At 43.0% G+C, this 17814-nt stretch overlaps 1 protein-coding gene across 5 annotated transcripts in view; it reads left to right on the top strand.

Moving 5' to 3' along the window:
• Nucleotides 1-17814, top strand: part of CREBBP (CREB binding protein) — a 97283-nt gene that overhangs the window by 16273 nt on the left and 63196 nt on the right. The window lies entirely within an intron of this gene.

Raw genomic sequence — 17814 nt, 5'->3', positions numbered from 1 at the left:
GATTTTTTCCTAGTCACTACTCAGTTTTATGTGAAACTACTGATATTTCTATGTGAACTAACTGAAGTAGAATTACCCCAAAGCAAAGGACTTCCTGACAGAGTCTGTGTGAGCCTGGTGGGGGACAACATTCTGTCAGGTCTTGATTTATTTTAAACAAACCCACCTCTGGTAAAGAACAGGCCAGATCTCAGACAAATTCCAGATTTCAAGGATTTCAGGCTTAGCCTGTTGCTACCTGCAAATGGATTCACCAGCTCAGGAAAGGGTGACTCCAGCTCAGGAAAAGGTGACTGCCTCAGATTGCAGATGTGCAAGAAGCAAAGTAAAGTTGGTTTGAGCAAGGAATACATTGGAATAGTGAAAGGGCTGTTTGATGATAGAGCATAGGTGATAAAATGGTGCTTCTTTGAAGGTGCATTTAAAGAAAATAATTTTAAAAACTTGGCCAAGTAAAACAGGAAAATTGGTATTTTCCAGGGCTCCATCTCTTGTGGAATAAGATGAAGCTTAAAAGCATTGTGTTTCTTTAAAGAAGTTTTACTTCTTATATGTCTTCTTTTTCTCTTAGTAAAGAGAGCAGGTGAGCTCAGTGTTTTATACAAAGATTTTGTGTTTCCACTTTGGAATAAATACTTGTTCCCTGAATTTTCTTGTGCCAAGCAGCAGCGTTCTCTGTTTTTGCCATTTTCCTTAGTTGGCATGGGAGGATTGGTATCCTTTTCCAGTCTCTCCCCATCCCCCAGTTTATTGTCCTAATAGGATTATCAGCCATGATTGTGTGTTAGCTTTTTCTTATTGATGCTCCAGGAAAGCTTTTAAGAAAAGTAAAGAAACACTTCAGTTAGGTTGTCTGTTCTTCTGAAACTGAAATTTCTGCTGAAGGAAAGTATGGGTTAGTTTGGTTTTTTTACCTCCTGATTCCCTGGTGTTTACCACTTAATGTGTACAGCTTAAAAGCTTTAAAGAGCTGTAATAAAAGTGGTGAGCACCTGATCTACCTGATACTGAACGTGCCCAACTTGGGCTTAAAATGTAGCTGCCATCCTGCTTGAAGAACTATATCAAGGCTGGAAGGAAGTTCTCTAGGTGATGACTGTAGCAATATCTTAAGGGGTGGAAAGAGCTGTGAAATACAAATGCAGAAAAAAAAAAAACCTGAAAGAACTTTTTAAAGCAAGATCTTCTAATTACATTAAAAATAAGTGATGTACATCTCTGACTAACCTTGTTCAAGTACAGCTCAGTAGCCCATTCTTCTCCATTCAGTGTGCTTATAAGCAGTGTGGGGAACTCGTGACGCTTTATGGTTTGGGATCAGTTTTGTTGGGCAGGACCTTGCTTCTGTGGTGGTTGGTTCTAATCCTTTTTTAGTATGTGACTAATCAATCCATTCCTCTTTCTGGCTTAGTTTCTTGTGGTGTGTTTATAGAAGCATTCTTTCTATTAAGAGAAAAGGAAGGAAAAATATCCAGAATCTGGTCCCTTCACCTGATCTCAGAAATTGCAAGGATTCATTTCATCTGGATCATCATCAGCCATGATTGTTAATTTTGGTCTGGACTTGCTATTTTAGGGCAGAACCGAGCAGGGTGACTGAAGCTCATGTTTCTGTGCTTGCATGAGCCAGAGTTGGGGATTACCTCTACCCCATTCAAAGAGGAGCAGAAAACAGCTAATTCCCAGTATCAGAGGGCAGGAAGGTGCTGATATCAAGGCAATCATTCTTCGATTGGCAGGGAGAGATTAAAGCAAAATACTTCCTCAATCTGTAGTGATGTGAGCATAGATTTCACATGATACTCTCAAAGATAGGTGATTTTGACTTGCTGAGATACTTGGAAACCTCTGAGGAGCCTTCACTTCAATGATACTGTGTATACGTATCTCTGCTCCCTTCCCTGGCAGTCTCCTTTCTTGTAACAATTTTGCTTGCTGTCATGGCATTGTGGCCCTGCTTTCTTGGATTACACTACAAGGAGAATTTTTATTGGACTGGACTGAAGTTCTTTAGGAAATCAGCTTTAAAGAGGAAAGGATTTGTCTTTGAACAGTTATTACTTGATGTGAGTGGATGAATGAATTGTCTCGTTACAGTCATTTCCAGCAGTAATTAATTGCCCTTTTGTGTTGTACCATGTTTTTTGTTGAGTCCATTAAGTCAAGAAAATGTATTCAAACCATCGAGAACGTCTTGTTACAGGTGGGGTTTTTTTTAAGGTTGTTGGATGTGATAAGCAGTAGGAAAGCTCGGCAGATGATATGCTTCCATAGGAATGAGCACTTCATTGGAGACATGCTTGTGCCTAACACTCCCCTGTTGCTGTGGGAGCTCATCTTCTCCAGGTGAAGGAGATGAAACCTTCCTGTTGTTCTTTGTGGCTGGCAAGGGCTTGAGGTTGTGTTTCTTTGGATGAGTTGTCAGAGAGTCTCTTGCTGAGATGCATTCCCCATGTCCTAGTACAGCTGTCAAGGCCTGTGGAAAGTTAGAAGAAAATGTAGGGAAGTTCCCATTTCTTTTGTATGGTTCTCAGGCTTCATTTTTGCCCTGTGCTGAATTCTGGACAGTGATTGCCCTAACTGGTGCTTCTGCTCTTTCCCTTAAGAAGTGGTCACGTCCCATTCAGATGGGAGGACTCTTGAGTGGTTTCTTTCCCATATGTTTCCAGGCTATGATGCCGTCTCATACAATTCTTTAAAAGGAATCACTTTTTCTTCAGTAACCTCAGAGTCCTGTCACTCCAACAAGGATATTCTGGTTCCCTGCAGCAGAAATTAAGGGAAAAATCTGGATTTGTGCATGGCTGATAATCTGCAGAAGGTCTTGTTGTTAAACTGCAGTGAATACTTTCAATACTTTGAAAGGTATTTTTCTTTATAGAACCATTAAACCCACCTCAAGCTGAGCTTTCCTTCTGAAAGGCAGGCACAGTTTAATCAAACATTATTGGGCTCTGTATGCCTCAGAAAAAGATGAAATCGTTCGGTCGGACTGAATCTATAAAGAGATTAGAAGGAAATGATTGCTCGTTTTCATACCTTGTTATGAGGTTTACAGCATTAATGGTTGTTTGGGGGTTTTTTGGGATGCCTTTTTGAAGATGGAAGATTTTGAGTAATTTCAGTCTACCCATTTTGAGAACTCTGAAGGAAAATACTTACACTGATATGTAATAGAACCTGCATGCAGGGAGAAACTGATGAAAAAGCTGATCTGGCTGGTAGATCTTCCAATTTAGTATTCCAGGAGATAGCAGGGAGTTTAGATACAGAGTTCCAAGTGCTATGTGCAGGTGTTGGGTTTTCCTTAACCTCTTGTATGTATTTAAACCCCACTGGAAGTTGGTACCAGCAGTGGGATTGGCATCAAAGCCTGAACAGACTCAATCACTAACTGTGCAAAACTAGATCTCTTCTGCTGGATTTTTGCCTATGAGTGCAGAACAGTTTTTTCCTCTAAATGGTATTAGCCTAATTTGTTTGGACAGTGCATGTTTTCAACTTTATTTCAGTCAGAATGGCCACATGCTACAGTAAGAGTGGATTCCGATTAAAGAGGAGGAGGAACTCTTACTAGAAGTGAACTTCAGAAAACCGCGAAACCATTTTTATTTTCTACCGAGAGAAGAACTCGTTGTCTTGGGGCTTTTTAGTGTTGAGCTATAAAAGAAGTGAATTCTGTCATTGTTGTGTCCAGGCAGGGTGTCTGTCTGATACATGTGCCTTGGACAAGCACATTCGCAGTTTTGCTCCCTGTGCTGTTCACTGAGTGGTGTTTTGATGTTGGAAATTAATCTTGAGTAAATTAAATACGATAATGAGCTGTGTTAAAGAGCAAGACTTACACAGTGTATGTGGTTACGTTACTTGTCTCGGTGTAGTGAGGAAGCTGTGGTAAGGAAAGTTTGTGATGAGAAAAAATGGAGCCAACTATTTATTTAAACAGATCCCCCAGTTGCTCTTGCTGAGTACCAGATTTAGATACGCTTGCTGATTGTGAATTAAGTCAGCTGAAGATGTTCTCATTCCTTTGCAGCTCTGTGTGTTTTAGCAAACTGCTGGTGCTGTTTGTTTCTGTGGTGGCTCTCAATCTGTCTGAATTCTGCCTGAATTGTTTTAACATGACTTGCAGTTAATTTGCTTCTCATCCACGGAGTTGTCCGTGCTCGGCTGCCAAGCTGCCTGTCTCCTAGCAGACCATGCCTCTGGCAAACACCAGTAGCCAGTCCAAATCATATTCCAAACAGTGCTGGTTCCCAGTTCCAGGGGACTCCTAATAACGTTACAGGCTCGACCATAGCTGCTCCACTCTCTGATGAATAAGGAGCACCGAAACAGCGTTTTTACTAAGGAGAGACATATGTGTTTTTGTAAGAATACAACAGAAGAAAGCTGTAAATAGAGAGAAACACATAATAGCAAAACTCACTGACTCGTAGTAAAATGGAAGTCTCTGAGGCAGTTTTGTTTTGAAACATGACCGTGGAAAGTGCTGCTCCACAGATGAGTTTGCTGATACGTCAAAGAGATTTAGTGACTTAAAAAGCTCTCTTCCCACAACTCTTACTCCTGGCACCTGAAATTGAGTTGTTTCCTGTTTCTAGTACATGAGTTAAGTCTTGTTTGCAGTTGTGCAATGTCATTGAAGATCTTTGCAGCGATAGTCACTTGGCTGGGGTTTATGCAGGTATCAAGGTTCAGTTTGGCTCCAGGGCTGCAAGAAACAGAGCACCCAGCCTTGGTGGGGACAACGCACAGCTCAGTCTCCTCTCCTCCTGCTTCACACCCCAGAGCCTCTCTGTGCACTGCACTGGCTTATCAGCCAGCTGACAAAAATTAAGTGTTATGGGATCTTTTCAGAGCAGAACTGTGCCGTTATCTTCTACTGTGATAACACCACAAACATTAAGGTTTTTGTCACTAACCATCAATTACATTGATTAAAGTCTTGGTATTCTTCAGGTTTTGTTTTTAGAGTGGAGTTTATTTCTAAGAAGTTTATGCGAAAGAAGGTTTTGGGAGTGAAACTAACAGATCCACCAGTTCCTTTGTAAGCCGTTGGTTAAAAGCAAGATTTAGGGTGTTGTTTCAGGTTAGTCAGAATGACAGAAACTCCCAAGTCCTTACTGATGTAACTGAGATGACGTCTTTCTAGTTTTCACGCTGCTTTCACATATCTTCCTGCTGCTCTTTGTATTTTGGGGTTTTTAATACCCAGGTAAAAAACGACTCACGTTGGGAGGGAGGAAAACCTGCCAACTGAAATGTTGGTGTGTAGATGTTACGAAATGCCTGGTTCCTTCAGTCAGAAGGAAATGTCTTCGTCACAGTAATTTTCTTAATAGACTCCGATCATGCACGTAGATATGATTTCACAGGAGCCTTTCTGATGAGAAGACCTTTTAGCAGGTCTCAAAGCTTGCCCTTACTTAAAAGATAAACCTAATATTTGTGCTTGACAGTGAGCTGTGATTATATTGGGAATCCCATAATTGGAAGGACATACAGAAATGTGTCAAAGCAGGCAGTGTTGTGGTCTGGAAACTAAGTGCTGGTGGTCTGTTTCTTTAGGAAAAAGGCGGTGCAGGAAGTTTGGAAGATTATGTAGAGCCCGACAAACTGTGTCAGCCTTCTTGAGAAATGGATCAGGGGTGGAAGCAGTGAGAGGAGGCAATTCTCCTGGTGCAACTTCCACAAGTGAAAAACACTTCATTGAAGGAAAACAGGACACTTCAGCCATCAGGCAAAACATAAGATTATGTTGGAAAGTTGCACTTTGGAATTTTAAAATTCACTCATTTCCATAGGGGGTGTAAATTTCAATACGAGAGGCTACACAAACCATGCCCAAATCTACTTTGTAGTGGGCAGTTTATTCTTCGTCTTGATGAACACTTGAACTAGAAAACCTGTTTCAATACACATTTTTCCTCCACATGTCAAAAAATAATTTTGAATTCTTACTAGTACAATTGCTAGTTTACTCTGCAGTGCTGAGTATAAGGAATGGCAGAATATAATGGCATTTTCCTTTCTTCTTGTGAATGTTTGGAGGAAATACCTGTTGGTTTTTGTTTGGAAGCTGAAGTCCATTTGTGTGTGGCATCAGTTTGCTGTTAACTGTGTCCATGGGCTGTAAATAGTACGTGTTCATTTCTCCTTCTCATCCTCCTCCTTCTTGCTATTACAGTAAAGAGTATTTTTATTTACTCCAGAAATTACTGAGGCTGTGAAGTGGCACACTGAGCTTGCTTGTGTTTTAACTGTTTGTGTAATCCAAGCCATGGCTTTAATTCTAAGGCCAGGAATACTTTGCAGAATTTAGATTAATAAGGACTCGAGATGATTTTTGAACTCCTGGTGCTACACAAAACTACCTGTAAAGTAACACTTGGAAATGTCTGTGCTTACATATTCTGAAGATGCTCAGATCCCAAAGTGATGGGCGTGTTCTTTGGTATCTAGGTACAAATCCTGTTTAGGTTTGGGAAATAACAGTGTCCTGTGCCCTAAAAAGGGTTCAAGAGTGCCTTTGTTTTAGAATGAATCATAATGAAAATACAGCATGTTGATTATAGGACCGTCCTTGCCAAAAGAAGTGAAATAGATTTTTTGAAGAGAGTGGTAAATAGATTTTTTAGCACTCTGCTGCTGTTCTGGATGGAAAGGATTTGTGTTCTCCAACTGACTGTAGCACAATGCTGTCCTGGCTGCATGGCTGCTCTGTTTGTCAGGGGAGTTTTGGAAACAAAACAAATGCCCTTTGAAGCTTTTGGCAAATTGACTTAATTAAATAACTGCCTTTAGGACGGGAGGATCTTTGTACCCTGGTAATGGACAAGTGCTGGAACACCACCAGCTGAAGATGAGATTTCTCTCTTAGAACAAACAGTGGTGGCTCCCTTAGTCTGATATGGGGCATCTTGGGTTAAAAAGCATTTCTGGATCATCCTCTGCGCAGCTGCTGTCAGGGGGGAATGTGTGTACAGGCTTGGTTTGTTAAACTGTTCAATTTTAATCCTGTTTAAAGACAACCATCAGATCTTGCCTTGTTTAAAAGCCTGGCCAGAATTGTCTCACCAGCTTCGTGGGTATTGTTAAATCTTCAAGGAGAGCATGTTTTATAGAAAATGTCACAGGAGCACTTGAAATCACTGTGGTGTTTCAGAACAAATATATTTGGCTGTTAAAGTTTTTTAAAAATTATTTTAACAGTGTAAATTATTTATATTTACATTTCTCCATAATTAATGTCAGGCTGTGATATTTGTGCTAAGTAGTTGTTTGGAGTAAGCAATATTGATTTTTGCTTCTTTTAATGTATTTAATGTAACCTGTAGTGTGAGTTTGTTTCTTGTCTATTGGATTTTTCTCCCTGGTCTGCATTGAAAAAGAATAGTTACTTTTAGAGTCACAGCTTTTCCCTTCAGTGTTTCCCCTTTTCCTTTAGGATTCAAGTCTGTCAAGGATAGTATAAACTGTAAAGGAAGGACACAGAGTATCTCTTTTCATTATATTTTGGAGATACTTTTCCTGTTGCTGTTTCTCCTCAGAGCTACTGTTGCCTTTTCTGCCACCTCAGTGGAATATCATATTCCATGGGCTGCCTGAAAATGTATCCTTGGCCAGCTTCTGGGAGATAAATGGGGAAAGAACTTCTTAAATATTGCTACTGTTTTCCCTTACCAAAACAGCTTATTCCTTCTAATGCTAAATTTTTGGAGCGTGACATGCTCTCCCTTTCCTTGGCTGTCTCCAGCCCACTATAGGCGCTTCTGAGCTGCTGAGGTGCTGGCAGACACAGCTGGCAATTCTTCTGGGACCTGTTGAGTTCAGTCTGAAAGGCTGATAGCCACAGGACAGGAAATGAAGGAAGGAGTGCAGACTTTGGGTTGAATTTGATATAGAAATCTGCATTTATAGAATCACAGGATCATGGAATGGTTTGGTTTGGTTTGGTTTGGAAGGACCTTCAAGCTTATCCAGTGCCACCTCTGCCCTGGGCAGGGACACCTTCCACCATCCCAGGGTGCTCCAAGCCCTGTCCAACCTTGGACACTTCCAGGGATCCAGGGGCAGCCACAGCTTCTCTGGCCACCCTGTGCCTGCCCACCTTCACAGGGAAGTTTCTTTCTCATGTCTTATGTAAATTTCCCCTTTTTCAGTTTGAAGACACTGCCCCTTGCCTATCACTACGGTTCCTGAACTTTAATTCAGCTTAATGATGGTGAAGTGCAGGAACTATGGGAGGACAAGGATACTCAGTTAGGAACCTGTGTTAGAAAACTGTTTTGGTGTGACCATAAATGTGTTTTAGTACACACTGAAGCTTCTCCTGGAATTAACTCATAAAAATTTTGGCCTGTGTGTATACAACTGAGTATCTGTTGAGGCATTTCTTCATTGAATTTCAGCCTTTCAAAATTCTCTTTTTAAGTATTGTTGAATTATTCTTCTCGTCTAAACTAGATTTTCCTGATGAAACAATCCTTTGAAACATCTACAGTTAATTCTGTGGTTCTGGTTAAGTTTCTGTTCTTGTGTACTAAGAATAATTCTTGTTTATCTGAAGAAAGCCACTTGCACTGCTTGGCACTTATAAAAGCTCTTGAAGCAATTGGAATGCATTGATCAATTGTGGCTAATTATCCATTAGAGCTTTGAAGTTGTTGTTTGCAGAGGTGACATTCATTCCAAAGTAAACCTTCTATGCTTTATTTTGATTCATAAGTACAACAGTGATGCTGAGTGCAGAAATTGTAGTAGATTCCCCTGTGTTTGTACTCAGGCTTGTGCAGAATTTTGGAGCCATTTTCTTTCTTCAGGCATGTATACAGTGTAAGCATATGATCATTTGATTTTCTTTTCCCGAGAAAAGTTGATTTCTAGTTAAATGTATTAAGAATCTGTTCTCTGTATATCCAGTCATTTGTAAAGAAAGTTTTCCCAGGAGATGTTGTCTTTTCATATTGCAGTAATTGTGGGGAAACGTGGGTTCATTTTTTTTTAAAGGCCTTGGAGTACTGAAGTTCTTCTTTGGCCTCTGTGAAACCCTTGGAAGAGAATTTCACATCTTACTAAGAGTGGTAATAAAACACCTGGCTTCTTTTTAATGGGATTTTTAAAACTTTATTTCTAGTTTTACCAAATTTTAGTAATAAAGGATGAAGTAAATTACAGTTATTTCTGGACATTTGAGTATTTTAATTTGAGTTAATTTACTGCTGAAGAACAAGACAGTAATTGCTTCATGAATCTGTTGTGGTAGGCCTTGGTTATAGCAATTAGCTTAAAGTGATGGGAGACTTGGAGCTTGGCTTCCTCTGAACAGTGGTAGCCAGATCATGATTTAATTCTCAAAACTGATTCTTGAAATGTTACATTTTAAGGCTTTCTTGTTACTCTCTTAAAAGTGAGTATTTTTAACTGAATGTTTTGTCAAACTGCCAAACCTGCAGGTTGGTTTAGGTGAGCGCTCTCACCTCAGCTCAGATAACATCATTGCCACCATTCTTGCACTGAGACTGAATTTTTTTTTTTTTTTTTGGTAACACCACTGGCTTTCTGCCATAAAATGATTAATCTTTTCCTTGCCTCTCCATCTGTCCCTCTGGCATATACATTCCAAGCGCCATGGTGACTTTCTCTTGGAACACATTACTATAGGATGAAATAGCAATTAGTAGAGACTTAGTTTCTTTTTGTCAGTAAACAGATGCAAGATGATGCCAGTGTAGTAAAGAAAGCCTGTCTTTCCCCTTCACAAATGAACATAAATTCCTGATGGACTTGTCTCCTGTGCTTCTCCTGGAGCCGTAATCAGTGAGGTGGACCTTGCTTCATGCTGCAGGTTTGGGCCTCATTCCAGAGGGAGATAAGAGTCCGAAGAGCGAAGTCCTCGGCCTGTGCCTGCTGGAAAGCTGCTCTTTGGTGCTGAGTCGGTGAGCAAAGCACTGCTGCGAGTCGTGGCAGCAGAGCACAGGGGCTGAGGAGGGATTAACTCCAGAGGATTGATCTCAGATCATAGCAGCTCTGGAGCTTGTGTGTGTTCTGCTCACCTGGGATCCGCTGGTGAAGTGTGCACATGGCAAGGCACAGGTCCCTGTCTCTGTGTGTTACCTCTCTGGGAAGCAGAAGTAAGCGTTATGGAAGCAGTCCTGTCCTCATTCGCAATCACTAACTGCATTAAAAGCAGCTGAATTGCCTGTCAGTCTGAATTTCTTTGGTCTTCCATTACCTAGAGCAGATTGACTCCTTCGTTCACAGTACTTGGTAGACTTCAGTTCATAACTTCTGAGCATCTGAAACACCCAACTGTTTGATTTCCTTGTCTTGAGAGAGAGAATAAAGATCCAAACGAAGAAAGTTAAAACTTTCTAAGCCAAGCAAGGTGATTTGCTGCTTGTGAAAGCATTTCAGTGGATGGGAAAAAAGAAAAGGGGAACAAAATGCTGAGCGTTGTAACCAACTCGTGTGTTGAAAGCACGGATTTGAGGTAGGTGTGGTAATTTGATGGCAAGGGATTTAAAGGCTTAATCTAATAATGGAATATGAAGTGGCTGGTTTTGGTGAGGCCCATAAAAGAAGGAAGTAAAGGGTGCTTGGGATGGCCTGTCCGGAAATTCTGAGTCATCTCTGTCCTGTAGCAACTGCCTGCAGGCAGGAGCGGAGTACTGGGTCTGTACCCAGTCATTCTCTTCATGCTGAACCCAAAGGATTCTGCTTGGATGTGTAGGTCATAGTGGGAAGTGCAGAATTCCCGTTTTGTGCCAGCTTGCTCTATTTTCTAAAATAATACAAGAGAGAGGAGAAAAGTGTCCCTAACATCTCAGTGATGTAACTGGGCATTTTGGGCGAAGCCTGAGAGATGCTGAGTAGCTGTGGCTCTGTAAGGGTTGGAGTGTTTGTGCACAGCTGCTCTCAGCCTAAGGCTATTGATCAAGTGGAACCCTGAAGTTCCAGCTTAGGCTTTCAGAAAACAACATCAGAGTTCACAGCAGCTCTTGAAGGGTGGAAGTAGTTACTGACTCCTCAGCCTTTAGCATTTTGTGTCACACGCGGTTGTGTCAATGGTACAGCAGGAGGAAGTAGGGAGAATGTCCTTCCTTGCAAATCCAGGGACTTAGAAGAAAGCAGTAGTGAGTGGCAGATGTGTTTTACTAGAGCAATTTACACTGTTGAACAGCCAAGCTCTCACGTATGCAACTCTTCAACACTGCTGTTAGTTTGTGAAGATCTGGCCTCTTATCAAAACAGATCAGATCTAGGATGCCTCTGCTCTCTCTCGTCCTTAATTATGACAGGCATGTTCTGTTCTCTGAAATAATTTAAATTATTAATCTGGGACTTAAATTGGTGTTTGGCTTTTATACCATAGACTAAGTCCAGAACAATTCAGGGATAGTGGTGGCTCACTAGAAGGCTGACTTTGTGACTTCCTCCTACAGCTGTTTTGTCAGGTTCGGAGGTGTGGGAAGAGTTTGGTGAGAAAAAAAGGTGGTTCTGACCTTCCTGTTTTTCTATTGTCAGAACAGATCAGAGTAGCACACCCAGTAGGTTGGCTGTGTGTCCTCACACTGCCACTGTTGAAGCTGCAGTTCTTCCACGGGGGTCTTCTGAACTGTTTCCTGTCAAGTTTTCAGCTCCCTCCCGTGTCCTCAGATAATCTCTGAGGTGCTGACAGGACAATGCTGGCAATGGTGGTGGCTCCTCAAGGGCCCTGGGTAATGTCTGCTGCTGAATGCAGTGGGTGATGGCAGAGGTCTCTGTGCCTTCCTTCATGGAGATGTCAATCTGTGAGTCTGTCGTGGTTTAGGGGTGGTTTTCCTGAATTTAGTGCTCTCACTGAGATTCTCCAAACTGGTGCCACTCACTCGGTCCCCCTTTCCCTGCAGTGGGAAGAATTGGAGGCAGAAAAGGCTGAGATAAGAACAATTTACTGGAAGCAGCATTGAGATAAGAAACAGGAACAGCAACGATATTAATAACGAAAGTATATGAGGGAGGCAAGTGATTCACATGTAAAATGCTCCAAACAGCATTATCCCCCACTCCCTCCTGCTGGCTTACTTGACCAGGAGGACTCCTCCCCAGAAGAGACTCGGTTTTTATGGCAATGGCATGAGGTGGTACAGAATAACCTCAGTATCCTGGCCATGCCCTGTCCTGGCTACTGCAAAAAATTAACCCTGTCCTGCCTGGAACCAGGACATTACCCCTTATTCTATACCATGTACTACTCATGTCCAATTCCTACACCTTCCAATTAGGTACATACATTTGTATTTATATTTATATACACACACACACATCTCTCACTGGCACTTGTGTCATTTCGGTGACATGAAGTCAGTGACCATCCCTCCAAGATGTCTGTTGAGTTCATTTAGTCCATGGCTGTGGGTTCTATCAGTCCTAGATGTCTTCCAGGGCAGGAGGGCTGGTGTTGTTGGGTGATTGCAAACTGCATCAGGAGCTCACAGGGCATGATGTGTGAAAGGCACTTTCCCTTTGAACATCCAGCCCTGCACTGGTAGTCAGGCTTCCAGGAGAAGCTGTGCTTCAGTGCCAGTCACTTTGGAAGCAGCTTGAACCTCTTTGTAGGCTGCCAGGATCTCTTTTTCAGTTTGGGTGTGACAGCCTTGGATCCTTTGTATCCCTGACTCCAGAACCCCAGAGGTCATCCTCAAGTCTCCCCAGGTACTTTTTACCAGACAGGCCAGGAAGGACCATTCCCCCCAGAGTGTAGAGTATATTTTTTACATCCTGACTGGACCGGGGGGCTACTGCTTGAACAACCTCTTGTTTGATCTGTTCAAAGCTTGTTACTGTTCAGGGCCCCACTTGAAATAATTTTTCTTCCATGTCACAAGATGGAGAGAGCTGACAGTCTGACTGTACTCTGGGATGTGCATCCTCCAAAAACCTACAGTGAGGCCCTTTAACCCCACTTTGCTTTATCGCAAAGCAAATCCTGGAGGATTTGGATTATCTTTTCCCCTTTATCAAAAACTTCCTCTGCCCTGTTCTCCCATGCAGTGTCGTTATCAATGTGGTGTCAATGTTCTGGAGCCTCATCCTTTTCCAGTGAAGTCTGGATCAGTCCATGACCTGTAGTGGAGCTGTGTTTCTACCCCTGGGGCATGTCCAGCTCTCAGTAATGATGTGACTTCATTCAGGCCACTGCAGTCCACTGTCAGTCTGCGCTTTCCATTGGACTGACACTCTGGTTGTGCAGGGCTATTAAGGGTGAGCAGATCTTGCTGAGCACTCCCAGCTCTCCAATCCACAGCCCATCCCATGGACGGGGTCCCACAGGGCTGGCTGGTGTCCTGTTGCCAACACGGCACTGTTGTGGTAGTGATCAGTGCTTGGTCTTCATCCCTCATCAGTCTCACAGCAGAAGGGTCCTGTGAGAGACCAGACAAGGAATTCAGCTGTTGAATTCTCTCTGTCTCCATAGCAGCTCTTCTAAAAGCCCAGAGATTCCCTTTTGGGACCTTGAAATACCCTCTCCTGAGGTGATCCATGCTGAGGATGCCTGGGGCCTCTGGGCCAGTCACTATGGATGGAGTGTTTTGCCATTTATTCCCAGTCAGGCTCACTTCAGCTTTCAGTACAATCAGCTGTTGGGATCCCCCTGCCACCCCAGAAACAGAAATGGATTCTGCCCCTACAGATCCCAGTGGCATCAGGGAACACTGTGCACCGGTGTCAACTAAAGCCTTAAATTCTTGTGCATCTGATGTGCCAGGGCATGGATCCAAGAGTCCCTTTTCTCCACCTACCTGGAGGCAGGGCCTCTCTAGTTCTGATCATGGTACTTGTTTCTCTTCTTGCAAACACAAACCAGAGGTCTCTTCAAGAGGGTGTGAAATAACATCAGCCTTTCACTCTGTCTGAGGACATGCCCCCAGGAAGCTGGAGGGGCATTTATCCTCGAAGAATTTTCTGTGATGGGTTTTCTTCCTCTCAAATCTCATGCTCCTGCTGCCAGAGCAGAGATGGGATTTTCATCTACTTCCTCATGTCCTCTCTGTGACCATGGAGGTAAAACCAGAGGTTACCTTATGGTGTGCCCCCTCTCAAGCCAGGGGCAGCTTGTTCCCAGTGGAAGATTCTGGTCTGTAGTGGTGTCCACAGGGGACTTTTACGTTCTAGTTTGCTCAGTCTGATCTGTTCACAGTCTTGGTCAGTCCTTCCACAGGTTGGCAGGGAAGAAAAAAGATGGTCTTCACATCACCAGAGTTAAGGAGTCTGTCCCCATTTCATTGCTATCGTTGCCACTGAGTTGGCCTGTGGCCGTGACGCACTCCATGCAAATTTCTGCCACGTGGATTGCGTAAATCGCATCTAGGGAAATTAAAAGTACTCAAAAACTGGTAACAGGCCTGAAGGAGGAAATGCGGGTGGAAAGCTGGGGAAAATAATTCTCTCCTGTTCCCCCCCCCCCCCCCCCCGCAGTCTGTGTACGATTATCAATGGATTCCCAAAGGTAGTGCCGAGGTAAGGGCAGGAGAGCAGCGCTGAGCATCCATCCCAAATGACCCTCGTTGCTCTCGATGTTATCATGTGATAAACTGATAACCCACAGTACAGCAACAAAACCATCCTGCTCCCTCTCCCTTGCTCTGAGAAAGAGCACTACGATGGGTGCTAAAGGAAACAGGTTAAGTACCACACCCATATGAACAGACAAAGCAACGCTGTGACCGGCGGCTCAGAACCTAACACAGCAAACGCTCAGATAGATTTGTTTCCAACTCTCTCCGGCAGATCTGTTGTTATCTCAGCCCTTGGAGCCTCACGCTGGGCGCCGGATCGGGCCGTTGTGGTTTAAGAACGGTATTCCCCAGTTTAGTGCTCGAAGCCGAGACTCTCCCTGACCCCCTCCCCCTGCGGTGGGCTAGAGAGGAGAGAGGCACCAAAGGCAAAGATCACGGGTTGAGATAAGAGCAAGAAACAGCGATGAGATAAGAAAACAAACGGAGAGGTGAATGATTCACATGCAAAATGCTCAGAACACCCCTTTTCTCCCTGGAAGAGACTCCCTGTCCCCTGCCCTCAGCCGTTGATGGGAGGTGGTACAGAATAATCTCTGTGTCCTGGACGTGCCCCCTCCCACCTGCTGCAAAGAAGAAATCTGTCCTGGCCAGAACCAGGACTGTGTCATAATCTATCTACCTGTCCATCTCTCTGCTCAGCAATCTCAGAAACTTAATTATCTGTGAGGCCATTAAGAAAAATGGGTCAAATTGACCAGTGATTTCCAAAGTGATTAGAGAAAAATTGATCCGAGGGAGGGGGAGGAGATGTGCAGTTTCCCCAGGATGCCTAACTAACAATATAACTGGTTTGTGGTCCTGTAATCAATGTCAGTCTGAAGAGGCGACTTAATTCCTGCAGGATTGAGTGAGTGGATGGAATTCTGTGCTGCGGTCCCTCCTGTCCGTGATCTCGTGTCTTTACAAGAGCCATCACCTGGAGCTGCACTCAGCCGTGCTCAGTAATACAGTTCTGGGGTACAGGGGAGGGTGCAATAGTTTGATTCCTTTTTTGGCTTCCGTTCTGCACCTCTACCTTCCTGGACTTTGGTCCCTGGCTTTGGTTAATGGACTTTAGTCAAGGTCTCAGATTATTTTTGCTTCCAGATAATTCTTTCGTCCCATCTTTTTATGTCGTTTCTGGACAAGCAGAGAATTTGTAACTATTTTTCTATTATAAGGTTCCATTTTATAAAGACTAAAGCATATGAAAATGACTGTGGTACAAAGATAGGATACTTCTGATTAGACGCCTTATGATTTTTGTGAACTAACTCTTGTTGATGAGTAGAAACACATGCTTTTTAAACAAAACATTAATACAATCTTAACAATTTCAGTGGTATTTAGTCCCATTTTTTTTTCTAGTTTTGTCTTTGAAGCTACAGAGCTTCAAATCGTACCTGTTGATGTGTCTTTGCTAAGCAGAAAATATTTGTGTTATCACCTTTCTATTCCCAAAATCAGTACTTTGGAATCAGTTCAGTCCTTGCCTTAATAAGATAAGCAAATTAATAAGCTTAAATAGTAAGCTAAATAAATTAGGCTGTTAGATTGCAATCAGCCTGTCTTTGGCCATGCCCCTTAGTCCCTTGTACACTACTGGAGGCCTCTCTGGATTCTGTCATTTTTACCTGTCATTCCTGAACTACTGCAGCGTGTTGGTCGTTGTTGCAGCAGCATTCCCATCACTCCAGACACATAACGATGGCACTTTCCCCTTATCCAATTGTCTTTTCATCCCTCCTGTTGGCATATTGAAAGCTCACATTTGTTCTTCTTCAAGCATTTTGCAGATTCATGACTTTCAAAGCCTGGCCAAGCTTGTCTCGTTTGCTTCCTTTCTTTCCAGGCTGTTTTCTAGTCAAAAAAATCCAGCAGATACTGAATTGAATATTAACAATAACTATTTTTAGTTTATAGGATTGGATCATAATCAGATTACTTCAGCCAGGCTTATTTTCCACTGAGCCCATGCTGCTCTGAGTTCTTTGATTCTCATATCAACCTTTCAGTATTTTTTCTGTTGTCAGCTCAGTCCAATCTCATGATATTGTTTTGGTTTTAAATACTTGGCCAGAATAACCTTCTTCCATTTTTGTACAGAGTCAGTGCTTCAAAATTTAAGGAAAATCAACGTTTAACTTGGAGAGAATTTTGTTGCTTTGGGTTTTTGGTTTGGGTATTTTTGGGGTTTTTTTGACTAATCTGTCTGGACTAGCTAATGAAAAAAAACCCACAAAAATAAAAATTATGCCATTAACAGTAGGTAGGTAATGGTGATATAAGATTCAAACCCAGGAGCGTTGTCAGAGGTGGGTGCTGCTCCTTGGCACATGCCTACAAATGCAGGTGCTTTCTCTCTCACAGGAAAATTGCGGCTGAACTCAGTCTGTCCTGCCAGACCTTTTATTAAATCTGGAAGCTCTGGAGTGAAAATTGGTCTGGGGTGACAGAGGAGAGCAGAATTTCCCAAAGGAAAAGGGGATTGCAAGGAGCATAGCTGCATGCACTTGTGAGGTTTCTGACAGTGCGTTGGAGAGGAAGCTAAAAAAGGGAGTAGGAAATGATGTGCTTGTACCAGGGAGTGGGGTTTGCAGCCTGTTGTGTTGTTGCATGTCCTGGAAGCCCCGGAGGAATGTGGTGATGGAGTACCCTGGACTGCAGGAGTGAGAGCTGTGCTGGTGGAGGTGAGGGGACAGTTGATAAAAACTTAAAGGAGGAGGAAGGGGTAGAGTTTATTTACAGCCTGTACACTTGGTGTACAAGAGGGAGCATAACCCATCTCCTTGGTGCTGGGCTAGAGGAAGAAGCACGGTGGTGTGTCTGTGTTGCTAACGACGGGAGGGGAAAAGAAAGCTTTGAAAGCAGAAGGAACAGCACAGTGCGGAGTTCCATTCTGCTCCAAAAGGTGTCTTCAGGATTAGGTCGGTGAACTTGTCACTTGTGTCACGTCACCTCTGAGTTGTACCCTCAGGTGAGGTTTGTAGGTTTGGTCACAGGCTTCCTCTATAAAATCTATGAAACTCTGGGAACTAGAGGAAATGGATTTGCTGTTCTGCTTTGAAGAGAACTAAGAAGCAAAACAGGAGAAGCACCTCCCACAGCTGCTGCTCAGAGCACTGCAGTGTGATGGCTCCTGTAGTCCAAGGCAGCTGAACAAAGGTTTTAAGTGTTGGGGGTTTTTTTTTCAGCTTGGAAGTTTGTACATTCCTTGGCTTATGAGAGTAGAGTGAAATACCCTATTTCCTATCCACATTCGGTAATAGAT

Source organism: Chamaea fasciata, unplaced genomic scaffold, assembly GCF_029207755.1.
Source record: "Chamaea fasciata isolate MVZ Bird 193981 ecotype frontalis unplaced genomic scaffold, bChaFas1.0.hap1 SCAF_16, whole genome shotgun sequence".
Taxonomy (NCBI): domain Eukaryota; kingdom Metazoa; phylum Chordata; class Aves; order Passeriformes; family Sylviidae; genus Chamaea; species Chamaea fasciata.
Note: the sequence above shows the minus strand (reverse complement) of the source record. Positions and strands in the feature narration are given on the sequence as shown.